The 5321-nt window shown below is 42.8% G+C and overlaps 1 long non-coding RNA gene across 1 annotated transcript; it reads right to left on the bottom strand.

The window, feature by feature from the left end:
- Window positions 1-2531: 2531 nt before the first annotated feature.
- LOC131310054 (uncharacterized) lies at window positions 2532-5119 on the bottom strand. Its single transcript, XR_009195099.1, has 2 exons — window positions 4714-5119; window positions 2532-2776 (listed from the first exon to the last, which is right to left on the bottom strand). It is a non-coding gene; the product is annotated as an uncharacterized LOC131310054 (long non-coding RNA).
- Window positions 5120-5321: the final 202 nt, after the last annotated feature.

Here is a 5321-nt window from a genome sequence, read left to right as displayed (position 1 = left end):
CTTCCCTCATTTGTTTCGACGTTTCTACCGATCGATCCATTTCTGGGTAGTTGCGGTTTGATGCCTAACGACGATGGTGGGGCGTCATTTTAGGTGGTGGGCTTGGACGGTTTGAATCCTTCGGTTGGTATCCTCTGGGCCGATCGGTTGCTATGCCTAACGGCCAAGGGTTCCCCGTTTTGCTGACAAGCGTGGCCGGTCTTATCTGGCTCCAGATCTGTGTCTTTCGGCCTGTCCTTGGTATGTTTTGGTGGTTAGGAGCGTGCGTGCGTGCGGAACCCGCTGGTTTTTCCCCAGCCGGTGATGACGGTGGCGGGTGATGGCGACGGGTGGCACAATACATAGGAATGGGTAACTACACTTGAAATCCCAGCTCCTCAGGAAAGGATCTTAGCCAAACAATCTCGCATGTAGTATGAGCCATAGCACGGTACTCTGTTTCTGCACTAGACCTTGCAACAACAGTTTGCTTCTTACTCTTCCAGATAACTAGGTTGCCACCTGTTCAAATATAGTATTAGTAGTAGTCCTACATTGCGTAGTTTACTTATTTAATATGTGAGTCGTCTATATAAATAAGATTGTTATGTGTTAGGGTTATTAACACCCTACACACTTTTCCTTCCTAAACAACATGGTATCAGAGCAGGTTTTTTACCCTAATCCTAAAATCCCACTGAATCCCTAACCCAGCCCTCAAAACCCTAACCCTAACCTGAATATCCATCACCATAGTCGTAGTGAACAGTGTTTGTCGACATGAACAATAGTCGTGAACAATGCTCACAGTCGTGAACAGTACCAAGAACCCCTCCACTCTCGTCTGATCTCCAAAACCCTAACTCACACCTTCAAAACCCAAAATCAATACCTTCAAAATCCAAAATCAGTGCTTGAAAACCCTAACCCAGCCTACCCGGTTGCTGACAGCCCTTCCAAACCTACCCTGCTATTGCTGACCTCCAGCACAGCATCTTCCGGTGCCGACAAATCTTGTAGTCTATTTTTTTTGTGTCTTCCAGTTCCATCGCTCATGGCTGGTCAGATCTGTTCTCTCTGGTTCTTCCAATGGTGTATACTGCAATCTGCTAATCGTCTTTTGACTTTCTGTTTGCGTTTCTATGCTAACACTAAAAGTTGTTGGTGTTAGACTACTATTAGTATCAGTAATTGTGGGTATTTGTATATAAGTTGTTGGTAGTTGTTGCTGGTCGTTGATTTTGTTGGGTTTTGTTGACTGATTGTTAATTCGGTGAAATGGATGAGTCAAAGTCTGGTTCTACATTTGTTTCTAGTTCCACTATTGTTGGTAGTGTCTAGTTCTTCACGATTTCGGGAGAAGCTTTCTATTACCTCCACCCCATTGAATGGTAAAAATTATGCTGTTTGGGTTAAAGCAGTTGAAGTTTATTATTTGGGCTAGACACAGTATCATTATTTGATTGATGATCCCCCCGCAAAGACTGCCTCTACTTATTCGGCATGGGAGATTCAATCTGAGTTGTGGAATAATGAGTGCTGCTATCCGTACCGACGGATTTCCCACCGAAATCGTACCGACGGCCTCGCCGGACCGTCTCCGGCCACTGGACGGCCGATCCAAACCGTCCAATAATTCTAAAAAAAAAAACTGAGGGGCCCTTCGCGAGAAATAACGGCATCCGATGTGTGTAGAGTGTTGGATAATACATATATACACGAAAAAAGAGTGCTTGATCCAACACCCTACACACATCGGATACCATTGTTTCTCGTGTAGGGCCCTTCGGTTTTTTTTATTTAGAATTATTGGACGGTTCGGATCGGCCGTCCGGTGGCCGAAGACGGCCCGGCGAGGCCGTCGGTACGATTTCGGTGGGAAATCCGTCGGTACCTATATCTTTTCCGTGGAATAATATGGAAGAGCATATTGCTAGCACGCTTGTTTTCTTAGATACTGCCAAAAAGGTATGGACACAGGCTCAGGAGATGTATTTTGGTGTTAACAATCTCCGTTGGACGTATGATCTTCATCGGTTCTTTTCTATATCCCCCAGGGTGATTTATTTTTGGAGGCTTACTATGCCAAATTTCACGATATTTGTGAGGAGCTCAATATTTGTGAGCCTTTTTCATTTGACATTCAGGTTGTGCGATGCCAGCGTGAGCGTATGCAGGTTGCTCGATTGCATCATCCACCTATGATCCTGTTAGTACCTGGCTCTTGGGGTCTCGAGATTTACCTTCTCTCAGTGAGGTATTTAGTCGCCTTCGTCAGTCTTCCATATCAGTGTCTACGCCTGCCCCCTATTCTAATCGTTCAGCATTAGCTTCCACTGTTTCTGGTAGTTTTGGCTCTTCCTTCAGCTGCGGTCGTGGTCGTGATTCTGGGTTTAGTGGTCGTGATCGTGATTCTAGATTTAGTGGTTATGGTTTTGGTCGTGTGTTGGTGGTTGTGACTCTGGTTTGGTGCTCGTGGGGTGTCACGCCCTCGATTTTCAACATAAATAATAAATACTTTTAATAAATAAAGCCATCGCTGTAATATAAATAATACCCCAAAAGACCTTTTTGTTCACTGTTCTCAAATAAAATTTAAATATTACATTTCCAACTCGAAGGCCCCAAGTCATCGAAATACCAGTATCCTACGGAAATATTATTACAATTTATAAATAATATCTTTCCTAAAAATGCTCTTTCAGATCTTGTGCTATGAAATCCTTCTTAAATACCTTTTAAAGGTTTGGTCATAAATGCACAACAAGCACTCCATGCCAACATCCTTGAATCATACCTGAAAATGATAGGGTGAGCTACACTAGCCCAGCAGGGAAATCTATACTCAAGCTATATGAAAATGCGATGAATCATGCACCTAGAGTGAGTGAATACGATGAGATCTACAAAGAAACATGGGTCTTCCACCACGAACGAGCATACTACAACCAGGGAATCATGATTTCATAAAGATAACCCTAATAGCTCACACGTCAAACTAGAAGCAAAAATCGACTCGAATTATTCCAATTAGACCACAACTTGTCCTTAACCGTCGTTTGTCCATCGCTACGCAATTACTCCATTCTACCTCGATCTATACAAATATGTGATGATCATGCACCAACAGTGGCACGTGAGCAACATTATATATGTACAACGAACCCCAGGATGCTAATGACAATGAGTATATCTATCAGCAGAACAACACGAACATATCATTGGATTTCCTTTTTGAACATAATTGATTTGTCTTTTATTTCTCAAGTATTAGCCATCATCCCATGCAACAAGAACTAGTTTCCTTGATTTGTACCGAACAAGAGGCTCAATGAGGAAGGATAGTAATCCAAGATACAGTTCAAAGTCGAATGACAAGTCAAATATTAGATTAACAACTTTATCTCTCTTTTCATTTCTCAAGCAACACAGGTCATAAGTCTAGCTCAACCAATCAACAATGCGTGATATGTGATGCAAAGCAATGCACCGGGCAATGTTGGGCCTCGTAACCCTCGCCAAGGTCCCAGAAGGTGAACCGGGCTCCGTCCATGTTGACGTGAATTCCGGGCGGTGTTGGGTCCCGTAAACCTCGCCAAGGTCCCACCAAGAAGGTGAACCGGGCTCCGTCCATATTGACGTGAATTTCGGGCGGTGTTGGGTCCCATAACCCTCATCGACATCCCATGAAGTGGATGCGACTCCACATTCCGGGCAATGTTAGGCCCCGTAACCTTCGTCGACATTCGAAGTTGGATACGACTCCATCCATTGTCCATATGCTATGACATGCCACACCACGATACATACAAAGTTTGATATCACACGTGACCATAGCACTCGAATCATAGGTCCATAAACATCCTTCATTATGCACAATCCATCCACAATCAATCTCACACCCATTATCGGGTTAAAACGATTATACAACATCATTAAAAATTGCATACTTAATATTTTTCAATGACTCCAACGCCAAAATATCACTAACTTACCAATCTTTAAAACCCATAAGGACCCATAGCCCATAGCGTCGTTTAACATGACAAGCGATGAAAAAAGCACCTCTGTAAGCTGCCCAGATTTCCAGATTTGAGTTCAATCTTCTAAAAATCACTATAAATCGATTTCTTAATATTTTTGAGTGATTCAAATCCCAAAAGTTGCCCGATTGAACGAAGCTAAAAAGGTATGAAGGAAGCCTTGTCAAATCTGCACTCCAAGGATGGTTAAATAGGCATTTACTGAAGCAATATGAATCTGTCTCGCAGCATGACAGATTGACACACCTCCACTCAAACGATCATAACTTTCTGTGTACTAAGAGTTTTGAGACGATTCTAGTGGCAAATGAAAGCTGACTTCAAGACCTTCGAATCGATATAAAGTTTGCATGAAACGGACATCGGACGAGGAAGTTATGGCCATTCGAAGTGGGCTGAAATCCAGAATACGAGACAGATTGCAGACCAGTGTTCTAAAAATCACCATCAATTCAATTCTCAACGGTTTCGTATGATTCCAGCAGCATTAGAACGGGCTCTAAGTCTACTCTATTTCATACGAAGGAACCAAAATTCAAATATGAGCTTAAGAAGGCGTAAAACCCCAAAAACGCAGGCCCTGTTCTGCTGATTTTCGGAAATGGAAGGAACAAGCTTAAACAACGAAGCAAGATACGATCTAGGTACATAAACACCGTATAAACGCATAACAAGAGCATGAAATCCTTACCTCAAGGGTTTTGAGCAAAACCCGACCCTTTGACCAAGTCAACCGTAGCTCCGCGAGGTCCGATCTTGATTTTTCTTGGATGGATAGGAAGCCTGCGCTCCGTATAACAACTTTAATTCTTGGGCTTTGTTCGAAATCACGCCCTCAGTAGATGAAATCGAGGAGAGAAGTGTAGGGGGTGTTTTTGGAGGAGGAGCAGAGAGAAACGAGAAAGAAGAAGAAAAAAAGAAGGAAAAGGGAAAGAAAAAATGATTTCCCTGTACGTTCCAACATATATATACATATTCACTTATTGCACTTTCACCCCTACACCAATGATTCCTTCACATCAACCCCCTAATCATATAACTACAACACTATTCGTATTTCCATGTGTCACGCCTTTACTAATAATTACAATACTTCTTAAAAAAAATACGGGCCAAAATTACGGGTCTCTACATGGGGGTCGCATGTTAGGGGGGTTGGCCGTGGTCGCGGCCGTGATTCCAAGTTTTGTGTACATTATTTCGGATCAAATCATACGGTGGAGTTCTATTATGATCTTCATGGTTTTCCTCAGACTCATCAGGTTGCTATCTCTCAGGATGCTTGACAGCTTACTCATT

Source organism: Rhododendron vialii, chromosome 12a (assembly GCF_030253575.1).
Source record: "Rhododendron vialii isolate Sample 1 chromosome 12a, ASM3025357v1".
Lineage (NCBI taxonomy): Eukaryota > Viridiplantae > Streptophyta > Magnoliopsida > Ericales > Ericaceae > Rhododendron > Rhododendron vialii.
The sequence above is the reverse complement of the archived record's forward strand: the minus strand, read 5'-3'. Positions and strand labels throughout refer to the sequence as shown.